We start from the raw sequence: 24,392 nt of genomic DNA on the forward strand, positions 1-24,392 counted from the left end.
TTGCTTAGCATAATGGTTTCTAGATTCATCCATATTGTGGCAGGTATTAGTACTCATTCCTTTTTATGGTTGACAATATTCCATTATATGGATATGTCACCAGCCATAACTCTAACCTATTTCGCTTGTTTTGTCTGACTTACTTCTCCTATCTTGTTGAAGAGTGCAGGTGTTCCATTCTCTAACATCTTTGGTTCAGCTATGTTTTGGGAAGAAAATCTAAACACCAATCTCCCTGCACTGCCCTGAACCAGTCTGGACCGCAAACACAGGAGTGACGTCCTCACAGATGGTGGAGAAGGTATAAAAGTAACATTTACCTAATTATAATGTTAAGATCACCACCCCAGGAGGAGCTAAAGCCTTATTAGCATAACATGCAATGTATGTGAAGCCATGTTGTCAAACTGTGCATGTGCAAGCTTGTACACACCTCTATATGTGATGATGAAACTTCCATTTTTGAATATTCATTCCGACCCCAAGTAAAAGGCAACAACTTCCCTTGCTTGGGGAGCCACAGTTTTGTGAAATTATTCCCTGTGGTCTCCTTTTGTTTGCTGCCTGCTGCAAATAAAATTTGATTGCGTGACAACTACTTCTGGTGAAGGATTTGATTTCAACTCACCAAGGAGCAGACTCACTTTGGTCTGGTAACAGACATACCGGGTTCTGTCTATTTCTTCATCCATTATTGGATGTTTGGGTTGTTTCTCCCTTTTGGCTACTGTGAATTGTGCTTCTATAAACATTCATGCATAACTATTTGATTCAATGCCTGTTTTTAGTTTCTTGAGTATGTAACTAGTACTGTAATTACTGAGTCATATGAATCTAGATGTTTAACTTTTAGTGAAACAATTTTCCAAGGTGGCTGCACCACTTTGCATTCCCACCAGCAATGTATGAAGGTTTCAGTATGTCCATATCCCTGGCAATATATGTTCTTGGCTGTCTTTTTTATTATAGCCAACCTATTGTGTGTGACGTGGTATCTCATTGTGCTTTTGATTGCATTTCCCCAGTGACTAACGAGATTGACCATCTTTTCATGTTTTTAGTCTGAGGGACATTCACTGTTAATACCATTTTTTCCTGTGGATGAGCCACACTTTCTTGTTTCTTTGCATGCCTATTCCTTTTTTTAATGAAAACTGGACATTTTGAATATGATAATTTAGTAACTCTGGAAATCGGATATTTCTCCTTAGGATTTCTCATTGTTGCTTGCTGTATGTTGTAGTACTTGCTTGTTTCATGACGTTTTTAAGCTAATTTTTTAAAGAGTTTGTCATGTGTAGTCTCTAAAGTCTCTGTTCCTTTAGCTTGTGGTCAGCCAGTGGTTTGGCCAAAATTTCCTTAAATTCCTGGAGTCCATAAAAAATGATAGAAAAAAAATACCCTTCTTGTCTTTGCAGATTGGCTCTGTGTTGGAGCACTTTCTCAGTGCTTAGCCAATGCATTTATCACCCTACCTTGGCCTTCACTTTATGCTTGTGCTGAGCCTAAAATCAGCCAGAAGTGAAAGCTGAGGGCCTTGTTAAGACTTATCTGAACACCCCTCGTGCCCTGGGCATGCATGTGGGTGTTTAGATTCCCCATTACATGTGAGGGCTTTTCAAAGCCCTTGTTCCCCCAAGTAACTCTCCCCAGCTTTTCTTCCCAGGCTTCTGATGTGTTTATTATTTACTCAAACAGTAATCTTTTGCCCCAGGTACCAATAACTTGTTAATTTGCCATCTTTCCAGGAGCACCCCATGCTGAGCCATTTTTCTGCCCGAGAGAGTTTTGAGTTAGGCAAAACAAAGGCTAGTACCTTGGTCCTTCAGGGAACCCCCAGACAGATCAAAAAAGACAAACACAATTCCTGGGGAACAAGTTCCACTCTACAGCTTCTGAAACCAGGTACCCATGCAGGGAATACAGATTGCCATCTTTATGACTGCCATCACACTGGGGAGGGGAGTGGGGCAAGGCTAAATTAAAATGCCACAAAACTCTCAAACCATATTTGTACCCTTTCTCTGATCAGCATTCACTTGGTTAGTGTAATTCTTTGGCTATATTCCAGAGTAATGACATAGTTGATTCTGACAGTTTCTGGTCATTTTCTTGGTATTTTTGTGGAAGACAGGCCCTTGGAGCTCCTTAGTCTCCCATTTTTGCTGAGCAAAGATGAGTACTTTGGCAAACATTATGGCTATGGCCCCTGAACACAAGCCACAGACTTCATCTGGTGCTTGACCTGACACAGTGATCTTTTGAAGCACTGGGGGCAAGCTGATGGCAATGGACTTCACTGATGCCTGAACACCCTACTTAATGGCAGCAATCAAAGTGAGCCTTTTAAATCTGAAGTCCCATTTGCAGAAGCAACTCTGTAGCAGCTTAGTGGATGGACATTGGGGCCAGACTGCATAGTTTTGCAGTCTGGCTCTTCCATGCCTTAGCTAAGTAGCCTTGGACAACTTTCCTGACCTCCCTTGCCTGGTAACCAGGCCCAAAACCAAGCCTGAAATAAAATGGGGCCCCAGGCAGATTTTCATGAATGGTCCCATAGAGCCTGCTTTCATAAGCTACTTCCCATATGATATTTACTCAGGAACTAATCTTGGGCCATGAGTTGTTTTTCAGAAATTCCATTTTTCCTCCTTGAGCAATTTCCACCTGGTTTGAGCCAGTGAAACCACAAGATGTCCACTGAGACTCAAACTGCGACTGCATAGGTGATTGGAGGATGCCCTGGGGGACTGAGAACTCCCCTGCCCATCATGTTAAAGACACCATCTTTGAACATGGCATGTATGACAGAACGTGAAAATCTTCTGTGCTTGCACAAAATGCCTCGGACTGTCCCCAACCTTCCCTCTCCTGCTCCTTTGCTCTAGAAAATCCCCACTCAACAGCCGGCTGGGGAGACAGGTTTGAGCTTGGACTCCTGTCTTCCTGCTGGCTGACCTCACAATAAAGCCTTTTTGCTTCTACAAAAACCACTATCTTGTGTTTGGTTTACAGGGTGCATGGGGCAGTGAGCCTTGTTTGGTTACAGCCTCAGTTCACTCATGTGAACAGTGGAGATGGTAATGGCACCTACCTGCTAGGGGAAGGTGGTAAGGATTAAACGCATTAACACCTATAATGTTTTCAACAGAGTCTGACACAGATAAAGTCTATTTGTGTGTTTGCTACTACTGTTGTGTCACTTCTTCACTTAAAACCCTGCAATGGTTTCGCATCTTTTTTCTCAAAGTAAAAGCCAAAATTCTTCCAATGGCCTTGTAAGGCCCTATACAACTTGGCCTCCTCATCAGCTCTTTGACTTCCTCTCATACTACCCTCCCTCTTGCTCACTCACCTCTTGTCAATCTGCGCTCCTTGATGTTCCTCAAATGTTCCACACCTACTCCAGCCCAGGGGCCTTTTCACTGGCTCGTTCCTCTTCCTGGACCATTCTTCCCAAAGATATCCTCAAGTACAAATTCCCTCACCTCCTTCCTTGGACTTCTTTAACAAGTTTACTCATCCTTTCTTCATACTAATGCTGCTTCTTGCTACATACTTATTCTGGTACCAAACATTTCATACTTGTTTGTATCTGTGTAATGTGTTGTAACATATGATAGGGAAAGAAGGCCCTCATTACACTCTAGTACATTAGTGCTTCATGTTGCCTTTACTATGACATGAAGAAAAAAATTCACGAGCACAGAAGCTTCAAACCAGGCATGGCGGGATGTGTTGATATTCTCCAGCAAGTACTCTGTGATGGATAATCTCCTTTCAACGGAAATGGCGGCCACAATGTTGACATTGAGTTGGGCTTCCAGAATTCATTATTGATATTATGATCCCAGGGTGATAGGGACTAAGTGGCAATATTTAATCAACAAAGATAAGGTGGGTCAAGTTACTGTAATAATGGCCAAAGCTCAAGCAGTGATGAGAATGCCTGTACCCACAGAGATAGTTTACAACCTTGTGAAATTTCAGTTGTACACTATTGTTAGTCATGTTGTAGGTACACCCCTTCACCCTTTGTGCCCTCCCCCCACCCCCCCTTTCCCCTGGTAACCACCGATCAGTTCTCTTTGTCTGTATGTTAACTTCCACCTATGAGTGGAGTCATACAGAGGTAGCCCACTTTTGGTCCAGAGGCATACACTCCTCCCCTTTTTCTATCCAGGCCCGATGTGTCATGCCTGCCTAGTGAGGGACTCAGGTGAGTGGGCTGACCTTCCTCAGGGAGCTCAGTGCCTCCAGCCCTGAAAGCCAGTTGCAATGGCACGGGCTGCCTCAAATGCTGGTGCTACTGCTTGGTCAGGTTAATGAGGCACAGGGGGAGACCCTAAAGAACAGAGAGAGTGTAATGCAGCACAGAAAAAAGCCATGGTAAACTGACGTGGTGGCGTGTCAAATTTTGAGTCCCGACCACTTCGGGCTGTCCAGGAGCAGTTAGCCAATTGATTGTCCTCCTGACTATAAGTGGACCCTAAATCCATTTCGTGATCATCACCAAAATCCTCCCATTGCCAAAATCCTCCCCTTACCATGGGCAGCAAGCGGGAGGGATGTTGGGGCAGATCAAGGGAAAAGACAGGACCACAAGGTGGTAGTAGCACCCAATGACCTTTATTTGGGGAAAGATTATCAGGTTTGCATGCAGGGAAAATCTCCTACAACAAGAGACCTTCCCGAGGCTACTGCGTGGCAGCCACCACTCAGAAGGAGGGGAAGGCAAGGGAATTCCCTGGGAAGAACAGGATCGGCGTGGGGACTTACGTGTCTAGGCGATGCCACCGGGCAGCACGATGAGGAGTCTCTGGCTCAGAGAGTGCTGAAGAACAGCGGTGGCCTGGGGTCTCTTACAGACACAGGGTTTCTCTGATCTATGGCTAGTGGATGTGAGCACAGGTTTGCATGGAACCCATAGCAGGCAAGCTCTAAATGGCCAATAATCTGCTTATTGGGGATATATTTAAAACAAGTTAATGTGTAAGCGTTTGACTTTGGTGCTGGTGGGCTTTTGAGCTAATGGGTTCCAGCCTGCTGTGTAGAAGTAATCAACACAGGGCCAACAAACAGAGGTCATCTTTGGGTCCTTTCATAACAACGTCCATATTGGAGAGTGAGTGTGTGAGCCTGTTCACGGATGAGTGTGTTAATAAGAGTATATTTATGTGACTAGGTAAAGGTTTGTGCATGCCCATGAGTATGAGTGAACAGGTGACCATGTGCATGGATATTAGCATGTTTGTGTGTGTGAGTGAATCTGTACATTCATTTGTGCAATATTTTAAAAGTATATTTGAATGAGTGAACTTGTATGAGCATGTATGCATGTGAGTGAATATGTGAGCTTCTTGGTGAGTGTGAGGATGTTTGTCTGTCAATAAATGAGTGAGCACATTCCTATTTGTGGGTGTGTTAATGTGCATGTGTAAGTGAACGTGAGTTCTGTGCATACAAGCATATGTGAATGTGACTGTGTGAGTGAATTTGTGAGCATGTTCAATGGAGTGAATGTGTGAGCAAGTTTTTGTGAGTGCAGGAGTGTGAGCATTTATGTGCAAGTGAATGTGACCATGTGCACGTATAAGTGGGAGAGTGAACATGGGAGCCCATTCAAGTATAAGTTTGTGTGTTTTAAGCGAATGTGACTATTCGCAACTATGAGTGAATCTGTGAGCATGTGCATGAATGTGAGCAAATCGATGTGTGAGTGAATGCGTAAGTGTGTTTGTTTATTTGAGCAGGTTAAAGTGTGAGTATATTTCTGTGAGTTAATGGGCAAGCATGAGCCTGTGAGTACATGTGAACATGTTTATGTGTGTGAGTAAATGTGTGAGCTTCATGGTGAGTGTGTGCATAATCATTTGCGAGAATATGTCAGTATGATGCTGTTTGTGAGTGTGTTAACATGTGAAAGTGAGGAAATGTATGAGTATATAACTGTAAGCAGATATGAGTGTGTGTGTGAGCGAATGTGTGAGCAAGATTGAATGCATGTATATGTTTGCACGAGAGAGTGAATGTGTAACTGCATTCACTCATGTGAGCTTGTTAATTTGTGAGTGTATTTTGGGGAGGAATATTTGAGAATGTGTGTGTGAGTTTCTGTGAGTGTAAGTGTGTGAGTCAACGTGTGAGCTTTGTGATGAGTCGCAGCAAATTTGTCTTCAAGTGAGTGTGTGAGCATGCTGCTGTTTGAGAGCAGGTTAATAAGCACGAGTAAGTGAATGTAGGTGTATGCCTGTGAGCATATATGAGTGTCCATATGTGAGTGAATCTGTAAGCAGGTCCATGTGTGAGTCAACGGTGGAAGAATTTTTCTGTAAGTGAAGCTGTGAGTGTGATTGTTTATGAGTGTGGCTATGAATGTCAGGAAATTTGTGAGCACATTCGTGTGAGCCAGTAAATACATTTTAATGTTAGTGAAGTTTTGAGTATGTGTGTGTGTATATGAGCATTTCTTGTGTTTCAGTGAATCTGTGTATGTTCATGTGATGAATATGCTTGTGAATGTGAGTGAAGAGTGACCATTTTTGTATATGTGAGCATGTTAATGTGTGTGTCCAAATGATTGTGTGTGAAGGAATTTGTGACCATGTTTGTGTGTGTGATTGAATGTGTGTGCATGTGAGTGTGTGAGCATCTTCAGGGTGAGTATTCCCATGCATGCGAGTAAACGTGTGAGCGACATACTGTGCATGAAGCGTAACTGGGTGTGTGACTGAATGCCTAAGCATGTTACCTGGAGTACATAACTGTGTGTGAATGAACGAATGAGTATGGGTATGTGTCAGTGCGAGTGTGTCTATGGAGGAGAGTAAATCTGTGAGCATGTTCATGTGAGTGATGGTGGAACTGTGTAGATGTCTGTGCATCCACATATGTGTGTAAGCACGCCTGTGTAGAGTGAACTGACCCTGCTTATGTGTGAGAGTGTTACAGTGAGTTTGTCTTTCTGTGTGCCTGTGTTTATGAGTGACTTTGTAAGTATGTGCATAAATGTTAGCATGTTCATCTGTGAGTGAACTTGTAACCATGTTCATTTGTGTGGGCCTGTTAATGTGTGGACATATCTCAGGGAGGGAATGCATGAGTGTATGTGTACATGACAACGCCTGTGTGTGGATTTTGATCTGTCCATGTGCTAATGAGTGTGCATGTGAGTTTGTGAGCAGGTTCATTGTGTGTATAAGTGAACATGTTCATGTCTGTGTGCAAGTATTTGTGTGAGTGTATACATGTGAGCACGTTCATGTGTTTGAATGAATGTATATCACATCTGTGTGTGTGGATATGTGGGTGTGAGTGAATGTGGGCTTTCTATTTGTGTTTTTGCGTATCTGTGTTTGAGTGCATGTGCAAAGATGTTTACGTCTGAGTAAATCCATGAGGATGTTGATATGTGGGCATATTATTAAAATGCAACTTTGAGGGACGATAGGAGCATGTGTGTGAGTGAATTATCGAATATAGAAATGTTTGTGTGGGGGGCATGGGAATTTGTGTGAGTGAATGTAAGCATGTTTGTGAGTGACTCAATGTGTGTTCATTTGTGTGGCAGTGATAGGGTGGGTGTGTCCAGGTGTGTTCATGGAAGTGAATGTGTGAGTGCATGTGAGTTTGTGTGTGATTGTGCGAGGGAATATGATCCTGTATGCACAGGAATGCGTGATCACGTTCATATGTGCATTGGGGTGTGGGCATGGGTTCGTGTGTGTGTGTGTTTATGAGCATATCTCTGTGAAAGTGTAAACCTGTTCATGTGTGTGAACCTCTTCATGTATGAGTGATTATGTGAGTGCATGTGAGCATGCTCCTGTTTTTGCATAAAGGTGAGCTCATGTGCAAGTGAATTTTTGAGCAAGTTCATCTGAGAGAAAGGTATTAATATGTTTGTGTGAGCATGTTAATGTCTGAGTGTGTCCATGAATGTCTGAGCGGGTTTGTGTGTGGGGGTGAATGTGTGTGAATGTATGTAAACATTTCCCTTTGTGTGAACAAATCTGTGAGGTTTTTGAGTGTATGATCGTGTTATAACGTGGATGTCTTCACTAAGCAAATGTGTCAACGTGGGTGCAGAGGTGAGTGAACATGTAACTATATATGCCAGTGTATTAAAATGTGTGTTAATGTGCATGCTGAGGTATGTGAGTGAATATGTGACCAGATTAGTGTATGCATTAATATATGAACATGTTCTTGTCAGTGAAAACGGTGTCTTGGTTGGAACAAATCGGGGAGAGTATACTGTGACTGTATGTGAGTGTATCTATGTGTGTGAGTAAACGTGTGAGCATGTCTGTACATATGAGCACATCAATGTGAGCATGCTCGTGTGTGAGTGAATGTGGGAATGTGCTCACATGTGTGATCAGATGTATGAGTATGTGTGAGAGTGATTATGAGTCTGTTTGTGCGATTATGTTCATGTGCAAGTCAGAATACATATGTGCTTTTATGTGAGTGTCTTTGTGTGTGAGAAAATGGATCAACATGTTCTTGTGTGTGAGTGAATGTGTGAGCATACGACTGTATGTGAGCACGTTTGTGTGCAAGTGACTGTGTTTGTGAGTGTACGCCATTGTGTGAGCGTGGCAGCATGTGCTTGTGTGTGACCAAGTTACTGTGCATGCACACGTGAGTATGTTCACTTGTGTGAATACGTGAACTTTTTCACGTGTGGGCTTATTCATCTGTGATTTCTGAGTGTATACGTGTGTGAGCACAACTGTTTCAGTGAATATACGAGTCTGTCCATGTGTGAGTGAATGTGAGTGTATGAGTCTGTGTGTGAATGGACCAGCATGGTTGTGGGTGAGAAATGTGTGAGGATGTACGTGTGTGAGTATGCTAATGTGAGAATGTAAGACGACATGCAAGTGTGTTCACGAGTGAATGTGTCAGCATGTGAGTGTGTTTGTGTGAGTGAATGTAGGAGAATGCTTGTGTGTGTTATCACTTTAATGTGCAAGTGCAACTGAATGCATAAGCAAGTGCTGGAGTGGGTTTCTTCTTCCTGGGGCTTTCGTCCAGGCCCCCATTTCCACTGGCAGGATTCAAATATGATCACGGATTTAAAAGTAGACAGTAAACTGTGCGGCACTGGGCAGAAATCAATTTTTATTCCTCATTGGCTCAGAGCAGCCGATAACCAGCTCTACAGCAAGGCCACATTATCCTCTGTGTATTACATCACACCGCTGCTATGGAAACAGGCGCGACCCTCGTGATTCAGCCCGCTGGCTTCACTGCAGGCTGACTGCCCAGAAGCTGAGCTGCAGTGAGGGAAATGTGTTACTCCAAGCCCACTGCTTCTGACAGCAAAGTGCCATTGGGCGTAAGTGACTGAATGACAACTGGGAAGTAAATGGGCCTCTGTGTTAGGGCACAGCCAAGACTCCAGCATCTGGGGCTATTGTGAACAAGTCCCAGCCAAGTGCTATGTACTGACAGGGGTTTCTGTAAACAGTTCTTTATTACAGCCTCTCAGGCCCCTCACAAGCATTTAGAGAATGGAAGCTGTGTTAGGCAGTTAACAAACCCCAGGGGGGCCTGGCAGCCAGGACCTCCCACTAATCCCAGGGTCATACTCTCACTCTAGGCCATTCAGTGCCACTCAGGCAATCCCATCCCTTTTGGTGGAATCCCGGGACCCCAAAGGGCCAGCACAGAGCCCTGTCCAAGGGCCCCCAGCTGACAGAGCAAGTGGGAACTGAGATGCAGTCCTCATTCCCCTCACCAAGCCATGTGCCCTTGCACAGAGCTGCAGCCTGGAGGAAGGGAAACTTTTCCTACTCTACCTGCCCAGAGGAGCCACCTTACGTGCTAGCGGTGATCAGTATGAAAACCTAGCTAAAATATCCCCACCTTTCTAAAGGGGTAATTGAAAGAGAAGTCTTACAGACTGCATGATTGTGTCCCCCAAATCCATATGCTGAAGGCCTAACCTCCAATGTGGTGGTATTGGAGGTGGGGCCTTTGGGAGGTAATTAGGCTTGGATGAGGTCATGAGGGTGGGCTGCCGATGAGGGGAATAGAGCCCTTATAGGAAGGGGAAGAGAAGCCAGAACTCTCTCTTCAGCATTGGAGCACACAGCAAGAAGGCAGCTGTCTGCAAGTCAGGAAGAGAGCTCTTACCAGGAAATGAATTGGCCGGCGCCTTGACTGTGGACTTCCCAGCCACCAGAAATATAGGAAATAAATGTCTGTCGTTGCCACCCAGTCTACGGTGTTTGTTACCATAGCCAGAACCAAGACAAGAAGCCTCCAGATAAGGTGCCTAGATCCCCTCTTTGGAGGGATGGCCGCAGCCCCAGTTCCCATCAGCGTCCTCCCTGATGAGCTCAGGAAGGCCAGAAAAGTGGTCGGGGTAACCACTTCCCTCCCGCCCTCTTTGAAACCTCACTGCTCCAACATCTCTCCCTCCCTAGTATCTATCACAGGTCCAGTGCTGAAAGAAAGAATGATAAAAATGTCTCATCCATTCCTTCACTCCACGATATGGGGTACCTATGGCATGCCAGGTGCTGGGCTGGGTGAAGCCTCAGGGAGCTGCTTTTCGCAACACTGTGGCTCCCGGTTCTCTTACCCAGGGGGCAGCAGCTTTGCTAGGTGTCGCTGCCTCCTCCCTCTCCTCCTCTTCTCACTGCCCCTTCCTTCCCACAGAAATAATAAAGCTCCCCTTTGAACCTGAACAGGACACAAGTCACTAGGCCTCTGCTTGTGCACTTGTGGGGGAGGAGGAAGGACGAGTAAAGCCCTGAAACTCTACTCCGGCTCAGACACAGAGAGACTTGATTCTGAGTCTGGTGGGAGGCCTCTCAGGGAGATCCACGGGGTCCCTGAACTCTGAAGCCCTTGGCCCATCTCCCCGAGGCCCTGCTCGCAAAGAGGAATAGGTGTGGGGGCAGGTGACTCTCATGGGGTAGGTGCCACTGCCTGGATCCTGCTTGCCGTGGGTGACCTGACAGACCTGGGGATGGCTTTGGGCTCAACCTGCCTGTGGAGCAGGCGATGGTTCGAACACATTTGAAGTTCTGCTGATACGTCAGCTACGACTTATCTCTGGGCAGCGCTTTCCTTCCTGTCTTCACTGTTCTTTGTTGCCCTCGTCCCTGTTCCTCTCTGTCCCGGCTTCTCTCCTCGTCTCTCTCCAGTGTCAGGTCTCATTCTCCTGCTACATCTTTCCTCCTTTGGTTAAATGCAACTCAAAAATGTAATCTAGTACGCTCGCTCCTGATTCCTGGAGTCTCACCCTCTTCCAGAAGCACGTTGTAAACCTCTACCCAGGTCCTCTTTTCTCTGAGCAGAACAACCCCCAGCACCTTCAACCTTGCCTCAGTGTGTTACAGGCCACTGGCAGGTGCTCACCTTCCTCTTCTCCTGCTCTCCTGGGCTGAGCTTCCTCTCTAGAGCGGGCCACACTTGCTGACCAGGCAGGGAGGCTGCCTCCTAGGACAGTCACCGCGTGCCGCAGTGTTCGGCTTTGTTCTCTGCTTCCCCCATCCCTGCTGCCCATCTACTGGCGCCCCCCTCCCCACATCCACACTGGACAGCCCCAGACTGAGAGCCCCTGACTGCTGGGCCGTCTTCTGTCTGAAGAAGGTCCGGAGTTGTTCTTGCACTGCTCCCTCCATCTACTGTTTGGCCAAATCAATCCAGGGACCCACCTTCTCTCGTATGCCCCAGGTCTGCACGCCCAAAAAGCTTAATGTAACCCACCCCCTTGCACCTTAGGCATCAGGTGTAAAGAGATCAGAGTCTGCTTGAGAGACGGGGCAAAGTGCCTCTGAGATAATGTGGACTATCCACACCTCACAGCCCCCAGAGCTTGGCCTTTGCCCCTGCCCCCTCCCCCTGGCCCCGGATACCTGCTGAGATGGCTATCTTGCTTAAAACGGTGAGAGAATGTGCTTTGTGTGCTTAAATGAGTGTTGGTTAGCCTTGGCTGAGATCCACGAGAAAAAGGAAAGGAGGAAATGAGGTAGCTACTCCCTCGATACCTACTGGTGTTTGGCCCAATTGATCCAAATGTTGGTATCCTGCAAGGGGGAGCTGGCTGTGCTTGAACACCTGAGTTCCCAGACACCAGCCCTCTCTCCCTCATGAGTCTTGGTCTCCTGCCCAGGGGACCCAGATGGAAGAGGCACTGATGTCCCTGGAGGGTAAGGTTATCGAAAGAGCTTGCCTTCTGCCCTCTCCACCCCCGCTTCCCAGTCCCCGGGTACACACTCACCTTGGAACCTGTGCCCTACACCTTATCCCCTCACACTCTGGAGGGAGCAAGGGAGCCAAGTGAAAGCAACAGTCAAGTGGCCCACCTCCAAAGCTCAGGGCCGAGGGCAATGGCCTTGGTTTTCAAGGTGGCTCCCAGGCCAAACATAGTGCCCCCACCTGGTCTACCCCAAGGGCCAAATCCTCACAGCTGTGTGGTCTTTAGGGTGGAGGCACTGGCTATTCAGAAGACCTGCATTCACTTGCACAAATGTGAACTATTAGCACTCATTGGCCCTTGAGAGTTGGTATCTAGTTCAACCTCCTGTAGAACCTCTATTACAATGTACCCTTTCTTTTGTCTGTCATTGGTTGAGGTTTCCTGGGTGTCTCCTGGGCCAGAGAACACCATTCCTATTCTGCGGCATAGCAGTAGCTGTCAGGTCCCTGAAAGCTGCGTGGCCCAGGCTAGTTGCCCTTTCCGAGGGGAAGGCAACGAGGAAATAGAGAAAGCAACGGACTCATTGGCTCCCTGGTCGTTCTTACTCCAGTTTCCTTTCTATTTCTCATCTCTACAGATTTGAGCGTTAGACCAAAGAGTTTGGATTTTGTTTGACAGTTAAATAAAGCCACCAAAGTTGCTGAGGTAATCAGCCTTGATTTATAAAGATCACGCTGACTGCAGTGTGTTGAATGGGCTGGAGGGACCAACGGTGGCATCGGGGAGACCAGAGGTTGGGAAGCTGTTGCAGGAATTCAGTAGCAAGATGCCCAAGGCCAGATCTGGGTGCTGATGAGCAATGGAGAGATAGGAACAGAGTGGGGATGTTTCTGGAGGCGGAGCCAATAAAACGTGGCTGGAGGCGAAGGCTTGGGGGATGAGGGGCAAGCACGTGCTCAGTTTTGAACCAACTGAATCCGGAGAGCGCCCAGGGTGCCAAGAACGTGTGCTCAAGGGCCCTCCCCAGACAGCACGACAGACGGAGCAGAAAATGCTACCTTGAGAAGCACCGTGCCCTGGGCCTGCACTCCCAGTTCTGTGCGTAGTGCTCCTCCAGCCACACCAGGGAGCGCGCTTCAGGTGTGGTACCTTCACAAGGGAGCGTGGAGAGAGCAGAAGGCCTCTTGCGTATGAAGCCAGGGTGGCGGCAGAAATTCTAGGGTCAGAGCGAAAGGCCGGGGCTCGGGAGCCCTGGAGTGCCCCGGTGCAGGTCTCTGCAGGCCAGGAAGGTGGGAGCTGGACAGGCAGGTGTCGAGCCTGGGGGTGCACCTCTCGTAAGCTTCCTTGGTGGGGCTGGCTTGCCGTGTCTCAGTTCTACTCAGCAAAGACAGCAAATGTCTGGAAGCGGCTTACTGCCAAATATTGGACTCAGGTGGACATCACAGCCCATGAGCACCCTGTCCAAGACCTTCCGCACCACAGTTTCATTCGCACAGTTTTTGCTAAAACAGAGAAGGCACTGGTCGTCGGTACATGCCACATGGTTTCTCCGAGAACAAACAGCAGAGACTACCCCACCTGTCAAGTTTTCAGGGCCTTCTCTTCCCCTGCACACGTGCAGACATGTATAGTCATATGTGGACACACTGTCTCCCCCGCCCCCTCTTGCCCCACAGCGTGTCAGCCAGAAGCACAGCAGACGGGCAGACTCCTCCTTCCCCCTCCCCAGCTTCGATCAAGAGGCACAAAGACTGGGTCGGTCGGTGGTACCAGGCAGGATGAGGGGGTGGAGGCAGGCATTCTGGGCAGTGGACGGGGGAAGCAGCAGGCAGGTGACAGCCCTCAGAAAAAGGCATTACTTCAACCCCTAAAGAGCCCCACTTCGCAATCAGCATGGACACAGCTCTCCACGTCAGTGGGGGTCCTTCCAGGGGTCCCTGAGTGCCCCAGGAAAAGGAATTTCCCACCCTCAGTGCCCTCCTGAGCTGAGCTAACCATGCTCCGTCCTCCAACTCAAAGTCACATTTCCCCCACCTGGGCTGGGAATGGGCATTTTGTTGTCACATCCATGTCAACCTTGCTCTTGTACACCTCCGTTTTTAACGCCGGGCAGATGGCATATGACACACAGGGAGAACCTTTGGACGCTCACCCCACAAAGCCATTTCAGATTCTTGGGCCTCAGGGCTGTCTTCTCAAAGGCACTCCTTCTGGGAGCTGGCATTTCTCTCACTAATCATGTGCTTCCAGCCTGGAGGAACCTTGGGTGAGTACATGTAAGTGCCCAGCATAGTAGAAGGCTGGCCTTTCTAAAGGCCTCTGATGCTCTCACCCAAGACACCTGAGACCTCCAGCAGGGCCGTTTCCCCTAAAAGCGGCTTGCGAATGAGAACAGGCCCTGGGCATCACTGTGACCCTTAGGATCTGACACACACTGACCAAGGAGCCTCGGTCCCTGCATGTGTGCGCGTGTGTGTATGTGGTGTGTGTGTGTTCACTAGCACAGTCTGATACATGGGGCTGTGGACACTGCAGAGCTGTCTGCCTGGAACCTGGTCCAACCACCCTTTTTTTGCCCCTGGACGCGTCCATGTTCATTTCTGGTTGGCCATTTAAAAACTTACTCCAGATAACCTTTATCAGAAAAATTTCATTTTGCAGTATGCCACAGTGTATGCATGAATGATCCCTCAACTAAAGCAACGCATTCCCACCTGTTTCCAACCACACGTTACCCAGGGTCCGGTGCTCGGGATCTGTGGCCACTGCACATACATACTGCTGTGTGATCTGCAGGCATGTGGCTGACTGCTTAACATCTCTTCAGATATTTACAGGTGCAAACAAATTTAAAATCAAACATAGAAATAAAACCTGTATCTTCAAATGTTTTGCATGAGTGAGAACAAAAGTACACCCGCCCCAGGCCACAGGAATACACAGCCATACATTGTACTGTCTGGGGTCCAATGAAGCTGAGTCGACAATTTCTATTGGTGGCATCAAAAAGGGTCCCCCAACACCTCCACACACACACACTGGGAATGGCCTAACACCTGGCTTCAAACAGCTGTCTCTCATGTCTGTGCTTTGTGTCTTGCCCATCACCCTGGACGCCTGTTCTGATCACCTCCTATTCACCTGTTGGTGAGGAAGGGATTCTTGCCCGAGGGTTATGAGGATGGCCAAACACAAACCACCTCACACTGCACAGATGAGGTGACAGCCGGATATTAGTCACATTCACTCACAGCATCTGCTGGCCTCTTCATCTTGAACTTCTTGCCTTTAGAACTTTGAGAAAATAAATGTCTGTCATTGAAGCCACCCAGTCTGTGGTATTTTGTGATGGCAGCCCTAGCAGACTAAACACATATACAGTCGATCCTTGTGATTTGTGGTACTCATGTTCTATAAAGTCACCACGAGCACTGAATTAGCGACTGCTAAACCACTGCTCCTAGGGGAAATACAGGGCTAGGTTCCTGGGAGCCTCTGGTCACAACAACATTTTCATCAACCCATCAACACATAAACTTGTTTTATGTGTGTTTCTGTTTCAATTTACAATTTAATCCAATTGGAAATCCAGAAGTTACTAAAGGAATTTACACAACAAAAGGATAAAACCCTCTCCCAGAAGACTCTCGAATCTGTCCAAATCTACATCAGTGGCCACTCTCCTTAGTGTCTCCAGAATGTCCTTTGTCTTAGAGGCTTTAGTAACCTCCTCTCATGTCCCCTAGAGTCTTTGGACCACCCAGGATGGCTGGAAGTTGCCCATGGGCTTCTGATGCAAGAAACTGCCCTCCTCGGCCATGTCCTACACACCACTAGAGTGCCAAGTGCCGGCCACATACTGGGCTATCCTCAAAGAGAGAGGCTCTCACAGCCCCTGAGCCTGTGACGTCTGTACCCAGATGCCCAGTATGCCTTGGGTCATGGAACCAGCACCCCACAACCACAGCATGGTGACTGGGGCCTCCTTGAGACAGGATGGAGCCCAATATGAGCCCTCTAGCTTATCTCCCTCGCAGGGGGGCATGGCCTCACTTGTCCTTAGTCCCCTGCCAGATGCCATGGTGGAGGAAGAGGCCACCCCTCTCCCGGACCTCTTGGCCACCTGGGGAGCGCCTTGGAATCCACTTGAGTGAACAACGCCGGGAGTCTGTACACTACAGACTGTATTGTCACCATCACACATATTACTGCGTTCCACCCCTTAACCAGGATGTCCAGGATAAAGGGCTGGACCAAAGGGTCAGCAAATTGGCCAAACTTCAGGCAGTCATCTTAGCACTGAACGCCCTGGCCCACAAATGGCCCCAGCTGTATATGTCTATAAACTCTGGGGCCACTGCCTAAGTGTTGCTTCCTTTGAGGTAAAGAACCCTGCCAGTCAATTGCCTCACAGAGACTCAAAATATAAACCAAGGCGTAATGGACTGAATTGTGTCCCGCCAAAATTCATATGTTGAGGCCCTAGCCCTCTGTGTGACTGTAGTGGAAATACGGCCTTGAAGGAGGTAATCAAGGTTAAATGAGGTCATAAGGGTAGGGCCCTAATCCAATAGGACTGGTGTCCTTATTAGGAGAGGAAGAGACACCAGAGAGCTCTCTCTCTCCACAGCTGTACAAAGGAAAGACCAGGTCAGGACACAGTGAGAAAATACCCCTCTGCCGAGCACAGAGTTCTCATCAGGGTATAAATTCTTTTAGTACATTCTGGATTTCCAATTGGATTAAACTGTGGCCTTTTGCTTCAATTTAAATTGTTTCCTCCCCTTATATTCAAGCTTGTGGCTTTCTTTCTCTCTCTTGGATTCACTTTGCTTGTTTGTCACTGGATATACTTTGTCGGGTAGGAGGGTCCTCTCTAGCTCTGTTCATATTTATACATTTCCTCCTCCAGAGAGCCTCAAATCAATATCATTAGGGTTAGGGGCCTCCCCTATGGCGATGGCTGCTTTAGAGGGTTTAAAGACTCTGGGCTTAAGTTGGGTTTGGATTAATGTCATCATTGTCACAGGGGTGCCATGGGTGTTTTGCCCTGTAACTACGATGATCAGATTTTGGTTGTAACAGAGACATAAGCAGCAAAGTAGCTTCGCAGAAGATCGCTGGGCCCCCAGCCCAGAAGCCAACGGACTGAAACCATCTTCTGCTACGGCCCTGCCATGTCCACCACCACATAGGATTTCTTTTTCTTTTTTTTTTTTGGTCTTTTCTGTCTGTACACGTTCCTTCAGAATATTTTAGATTTCTAGCTGTGCAAACTCACAGCTTTGGGCTTTGTCTCCACCCCATCATGAGTGGTCCAGCCCTCCTACGTGGTTATGGGGAAAGGGGCCACTGGGCCTCTGAACATCTCTTGGGCAGCTGCCTCCTCCTCTACGGTGGGCATTCATATCCAGTAGGGTCATTTTGTCTATGGTCTGGGTAGGGGCATTAAGCCTCATGATCACAAGATTAGCCCTTTGGCGTGCTGGTAAGAAGCAGTGATAACCAAAGCCAAGGCGCACCGGAAAGGGGTTTCACATTGGGAGAGCAGTTCAATACCAAACGCTTCATCCCCTTTTCCTATCAGCTCCTGGGCCACAGGCCACCATGGATGTGCACTTCAATAACTTTGGGTGTCAGCAGAATGTGCAGGACAGCAGCAAGGGTAGCAGCAGCACAGGAGAGGTGCAAAGTCACCACCCTGACCCAAACAACACTGACTATTAAGGCAACCAGGGTGCCATGCTTAATTCTGCCTGTGGGAGTAGTCTCCTTCCTTTCAGTAAACCGAATAAAGGGTCATCTCTGGGCCATCCCAGGGGTGCACAACCAGAATCTCCATATGGCTGCCCCAAGAAACCAGTCGTGGTTACCAGGTGAGAGGCACTGGTCACTGCATGACAAGTCACTAGCCCAACCCCCAGAAAGAACGACTCAAGCGCTGACTGGTTAGGGTGCTGTGTTTCACCACTTTAACCAGCAGGAACTTCTGAGACTACCTGCCACACACGGGCCACACTCGGCGGCACATCACACTGGGAAGCCATCAATTAACCACAACTCTTGTCTTGGGGACCAGAGCGTTTTAGGGTAGGAAGAGATGACAACACCCTACAGAGACAACACAGTGTCAGCCAGGCCAAAGCACAAGCCCACTAGCAATTGGCGGCCCTGTCCCAGGCAGCCTCCACTGTATCGGGGAACCAGTTAGCCAAGGAGCAGTTGGGCCACCGTGTGTGACGGCGATTGTTTTAATCACCTGCTCTTCACCCCGCTCGTGAGGGAGGGAGTCCCGCCCTAGAGTTATAGGGATGGCTGAGCACAGCAACCCAACACTGGACGGAGAAGATGAGCAGCAGTTTACTAGTCACATACGCTCACAGCCCAGGAGAGGAGGACGTCGCATGCCACACAGGACACGTGGGGGTTGCATTGTGGAACAGAGGGAACCAGAAGGGTCTGTGGGAGGCAGGCTTTGTAGTATTAAGAGGGTGAGGTTCTCCTGGTTCCTGAGGGAGGATGCGATTGGTTTGTCTGAATACCTCTGCTGGCTGATGGAGAACCACTACTCAGGGATTACAAGCAGGAATACATCTGGTCAACGTGATAGGGAGGCTTGTTTGCCTAGGGGACTCTATCTGCGGCAGCAGACTGGGCCAGGAACTTGCCATTAGGCCGCTCAAGGCCCTCCCGATTTTACCAGATGTCAAGGCAGGACAAAATATTAATTTCAGCCCTCACCCTATGACACCCCCTCCACCAACACACACAAACACAGGGGCCAGGGCTCGTGGCTGAGAACTGCTTGGGACCTTAGTCCCTGGGGATGGCTGCGTGGACCCTGGGGTGGTGGCATCCCCAACCCCAGCAATTTGAGCACACACGGGACGCTATCAGGCACCACAGTAACATATGGGCTCCATCTCAACTGGTCGCCCCCATTCCCACCACCAATCTTTGTAGGAGCCAGCCGGTAGGCAGGGCACGTGGGCAGGGGCTTAGAAGCCCAGGTCCACGTCTCCTCCAGCTGACTACTTCCAAGACGTCGCCCACTCGCCCCCACCCTCCCCGCCGCTCATGGCAGTCTGGCCACCCCGCTTACCAATAAAGAGATCCAGAACGACGTCAGGAACATCGGAACAGGTGCCCTTGGAGGTTGAAGTGGAATTTCGAGGCGGGATTGGGGTCGCTGAGCTCCAAGAGCCAGGTCCTGACGAGTAGCAGGCACACAGCGGCTCACAGCATGGCCTGATACCGTAGTTCCGACGGACGGAGAACAGGGGAGGTGGCCGCGGACCAGGGAGAAGGCGGAGGAAGGAGTGAGCCAGGTAGCGAGAGTCCAGAGGGAGCTAGGGAGGGGGCGCCAGCTCTTTGGCAAAGAGTCGCCTCTAAGGGGAGGGCATCGACGACAAGGGGAGCGGAGAGGGCGGGGATCGGTCAGGAGCCCGGAGCCCGGGAGCGGCGAGAAGAGCAAGCGGCCCAGCAGCTCCACTCCACGCAGCGCCCGCAGGAGGAACCCAGCCGCTTCCAAGCACGCTTGGTCCGCAGGCGCTTCCGGCCGCCCCTGGATGGGCGCTGAGCCGGGCGCGCGACTGGCTCCGCCCAACCCGGTGGCGGCGGGAGCCTAGCCAATCCGGCCGGTGGCAGGAGACGCACAAAAAGACGCGCGGTCCTGCCTCGTCCCGCAGACTGCGCACCACCCAGCCCTCTGGTCTGTCGGGTCTCTAGTCATTCCCAGGCCAGCTCCGGCTCCCTGGCTGCTGGAGGGCTGGGCCGGGGGTCGGCGGCTTGGGGTACCCCACCCTGCGCCTCCCGTCTGCAAAAAGGCAAAATGCGATTTTTCTCTTGGAACAGCGCATGCCCAAGAGTTTGCTCCCTGTGGACGGGAGTGCAGTGATTTGAGCGCCCGGGCCGAATCTCCGCTCTGAAAGGGCTGCACACCTTTGTGGCATCAGGAGATACTCGGCTGCTGGTCATTCCCAGAGCCTTGAGCCTTCGATGAACCCGAGTGCCTCGCCTCTCCGTGGGGTGGAGTCGGACAGCCAATAGCCAATTGTTCTCGGGGCTCTGGCCGCAGCAGGAGTGACCCTTCATCAGGACAGAAATTAGGCTCCAGGAGTCCCGGCGCCCAAGAGCTAGGGGATGCCAAGTTGAAGTGAGGGTTCTTGGCTGACACCATAGAAGGGGGAAAGATGGCAAAGTTCAAAGTATCGCATCTTCAAGGGACTCGGCCCCTGGAGAACAGGCCACTTTAATGCTCCATCATTCGGGCCCAATCATGTGGAAAAGCCTGGCACTTTGACTAGAGGGCGTCTATTCTCACTACCCTCAACATCGCCCCGTGGGACAGAAGGAGCTCAGAGAATGAGGAAATGCCTCCCCGCCTCCCCTCCCTACCCTCCGTCCTTCCCATCTCAGGTCTGTGATGAAGCGGGTTCAGAAAGCGGCCTCTTCAGAGCACATAAGCCAGATGGGCAATCAACAAACAGAACTCGGTCGTGTTCACCAGCACTGGACCTGCCAGAGCAAGCCATTTAACGGTGGTGGACTCAAACTGGATTTCCAGTTCCCTCTTGGTTAACTAGAATATTCAAGGAGAAACGTCCTCCCCCTCCCGTTTTCTCCAGCATTTGGTGGAATGCGGGGGCCCAGCATATTGCAAAGCTTCAGATGCGTGGAACTCCCTGAGTGGCTGTTTTGCACAGCTCAAGGTTTAACTCTTTACTCCACCTTAATCTGCCCCCAACTTTTTTTTTTTTTTTTTTTACCATTTTAGAGTGACACTTCTGAAAAACGTGTCCCATACTCCCCTGCCTTCTCTTAACCGTCAGAGCACCCTCACAGCTTTTTTCTCCTCTCGTTTCCCCCCTCTGTTTTCCTACTTTTGCAGTAAATGCTTTCTTCCGACATGGGTGCAAGATTAGAAAGGAAAAAACGTGGGAGGGTCCATACATTGCTAACCAACACCTACACGAGTGGGTGAGTGGAGCCCACCCCTACTGCTCTTAGTAGAGGTCTCTCCTTGTCCCTGGTCACGCAGGCATCCTTGTAGAGACAACCCTTGCTTGTCAAAACTGAAAAGGCCATTTCAGATCATTTTGTGCAAGCATCCGAATCGTACGAGTGGGGAGACCGAAGCCTAGAGAAGGAAGATGGATTGGTCCAAGGTTACATAGTGGCAGAGGCCAAAACTAGAATCCTCTTTCCAGGTTGGCCTACTTCCAGAATCCTGTGTTTTTTCCCCTCAAGTCGGCTTTGACTGGTATTTCAGGCAACCACCAGCAGGTGGCAGTAGATTTGCTTGGCAGCAGGTCATTCCCAGCACCTGGAATCAAGTTCCACAGACCGTGGGTCCCACGTTGGTCAGGGAAAGCAAGTCTGAAGTCTTTTTCCTAGCCATCCTTGTGACTATGGAGATTGCTAAAACCTTGACTGCCGTAATGAATTCGCCTCCAGAGCTTACATCCTAGACTCACGGGACAAATAGCCAAGGGGCAACAAGAAATATGAAAAAGTCAGTCTAATCTGTACTTGTTGAGCTTTTGTCTAGTTAATTTACTAGAAAATGCATCACTATCCAGAGGGAATGGACTTCAACCTGAATACGGGGTCATGGTATAGAGGAAAGTGCACTGACCTGGGAGTTAGCCCATCTGTGTTCCGACCCAGCTCTGCCACATGACAGTGAGGATTCCAGTTTGGCTGGAGTGTAAGGTGAATTGGGAGGTAACAAGGAGGTGAAGAGGGAAGAGGCCAAAGAATAGGTGGCACCTGGCCTAGTGAGGGCCACACACTCAGCCCACAGTGAATACCTGACCGGTGAATGAGTGAAGCAAGATGGAGAGATTTAGGTCGGATGGTCCTAACGAGGGAGTTTCATTTCTATCTTCCGTTCAACAGCATGCTTTTGGAGGATTTGTGCCGAGGAATGACGCAATCAGGAAGGAACTTTCAGTTACTTTGTGAAGGAAGGACTGCAAGGAAGAGAGACGGGGGCCAAGGAGAGCAGGTCGGAGAGTGCTGCACACCTCTGCTTCTGGCAACGACAGGCTAAGTCATTTAGACAAAGCATCCCAGTGAGGAAAACTAAGACATACTGGATGAAATATAGAAAGGAATGATCTTCACTAAGAGCTAAGGAACGATGAGACTAAAATCCAGAAGACAAGAACCCAGATGGGAAAGCCTTGCACTTAAAGCCACTTTGGCCTGAGGGCGTTTGCTGAATCCAGAAGAAAGAGTGGTGAAACTGAGCTGTGGTTTGGGTGGCCTCATGGGCAAAGGGGAAAAAAGTTGGAGCCCACGTCCGAAATGGGTAGATCTGACAAGCTCCCCAGCCACTCTAAGCTGAAACTAAGTGGCTCCCTCTTCCGGATAATGGTGAAGCAGAAGCAGCAAGCCCTTGCCCGCACTGGCAGACTAGATAGCCATCACCGGGATGATGTAAGGACCTTCAAGCCCTGACCTTGGATTAAAGTGGCCTTGGACAGGTAGTGTCCCCAGGCATTTGTCAGAAGCAAGTGAAAATACTCTCCGCAGGCAGGTTCTGTCTTCCTGGGCCTGAAATTAGTGTTGCAAATACTTTTTCAAGTATATATCAGCACATCGTCAAAGACAAGTAGGCACACAGGGAAAGAATACATGGAAAGGGACAACCAGAGGAAAAAGAGACAATGAAAACAAATCCACAAAGATTTCAGATATCAGAATTGAGACACAGACTGTAATCACTATGGTTTACTACAGTTCAAAAAATAAAAGATAAGCTTAAAAATACTTTCAGGGAACAGAAAATCATAAAAAGTGACATAGCCAGTTTGAAAACTAATCAAATAGGACATCTAGGACTAAAAATGTAACAACTGAGAGTTTACTGGATGTGTTTGACAGAAGGCTAAACACAACCATTAGATGATCATAAGTGCAATGAGGAAAAATAAATTTAGGAGAGAGTTACTGAGTTGGAAGATAGATCAGAGGAAATCATTTAGAATTCTGCCTGGAGAAGCTAATTATATGAAAAAAAGGAAAAGATAGGATAAGAGACACAATGAGCAGAGTGAGACGGTCTCATTTATGTTTAATTTAAATCCCAGAAGGACAGGGGAGAAATGGGGAAGAAGATGACAGCCCCAAATTTTCCAGAACAGATGAAAGTTGTAATCCCCAGATTCTGAAAGCCCAGTGAATTCTAGGCAGGATAAATAAAAAGAAACCCACTCTTACACATATCGTGGTGAAAGTGCAGAAAACCAGAGAGAAAGAAGGCTATGTTAACAGTCCAGGTTCGAGAAGGGAAGTGTTGACTTTGGGTGGGAGCAGAGTAGATTGAGACAAGTGGATGGGCCTCTAGACTCTGGCTTGTAGAATGCCGTTTTCTCCAACTTACCATGAAAGACTATTTTATAAGGAGGTTGTTCGTCTCATTCCTAAGCAATAGAATACAGTTGTTAACAAATCTATTTGTTAGGGCAACCCAACACCTAGGAGCTGTTCCAAATTGTCCTTGTCACACATGGAAGACCATCATCCTGTAAGTATGTGTCCCTCACCTCATGGGCTATGAAAGGGGTGAATATTCTCCACAGGAAGTGCGATGGTTAATTTTATGTGTCAACACGACTGGGCTAAGGGGTACCCAGGTAGCTGGTAGGACATTATTTCTGGGTGTGTCTGTGAGGGTGTCTCTGGAAAATATTAGCATTTGAATCAACAGACTGGGTAAAGAAGATCGCCCTCACCAATGCAGGGGGGCATCATCCATCCAATCCATTGAGAGCCTGAACAGAACAAAATGTGGAGGAAGGGTGAATTCTCTCTCTCTCTGCTTCAGCTGAATCATCCACCTTCTCCCACCTTCAGACACTGGTGTTCCTGGTTCTCCAGCTTTCAGCCTGAGACTCAGACTCACACCATCAGCCCCCTGATTCTCAGGTCTTTTGTCTCCGATTGAATTACACCACTGGCTTTCCCAGTCCTCCAGGTTTTAGACAGCAGATCATGGGACTTCTCAGCACCCAAAATCATGAGAGCCAATCCCTATGACAGATAGACAGATGATAGATAGATAGACAGATGATAGATAGATAGACAGATGATAGATAGATAGATAGATAGATAGATAGATAGATAGATAGATGATAGATTGATCTTCTATTGATTCTGTTTCTCTGAAGATCCCTGACTAATACACGAATGAAAGGCAGCTGAGCTCTAAGAATAGAGAAAT

General features: G+C 48.5%; 1 long non-coding RNA gene across 1 annotated transcript in view; it reads right to left on the reverse strand.

The window, feature by feature from the left end:
• Window positions 1–19,781, reverse strand: part of LOC138922009 (uncharacterized) — a 41,686-nt gene extending 21,905 nt beyond the window's left edge. The window contains exon 1 of the long non-coding RNA XR_011435098.1: window positions 19,266–19,781. This is a non-coding gene — a long non-coding RNA (uncharacterized lncRNA). The remainder of the gene's footprint in view (window positions 1–19,265) is intronic.
• Window positions 19,782–24,392: the final 4,611 nt, after the last annotated feature.

The sequence above is a fragment of the Equus caballus genome, chromosome X (genome assembly GCF_041296265.1).
Source record: "Equus caballus isolate H_3958 breed thoroughbred chromosome X, TB-T2T, whole genome shotgun sequence".
Classification (NCBI taxonomy): domain Eukaryota; kingdom Metazoa; phylum Chordata; class Mammalia; order Perissodactyla; family Equidae; genus Equus; species Equus caballus.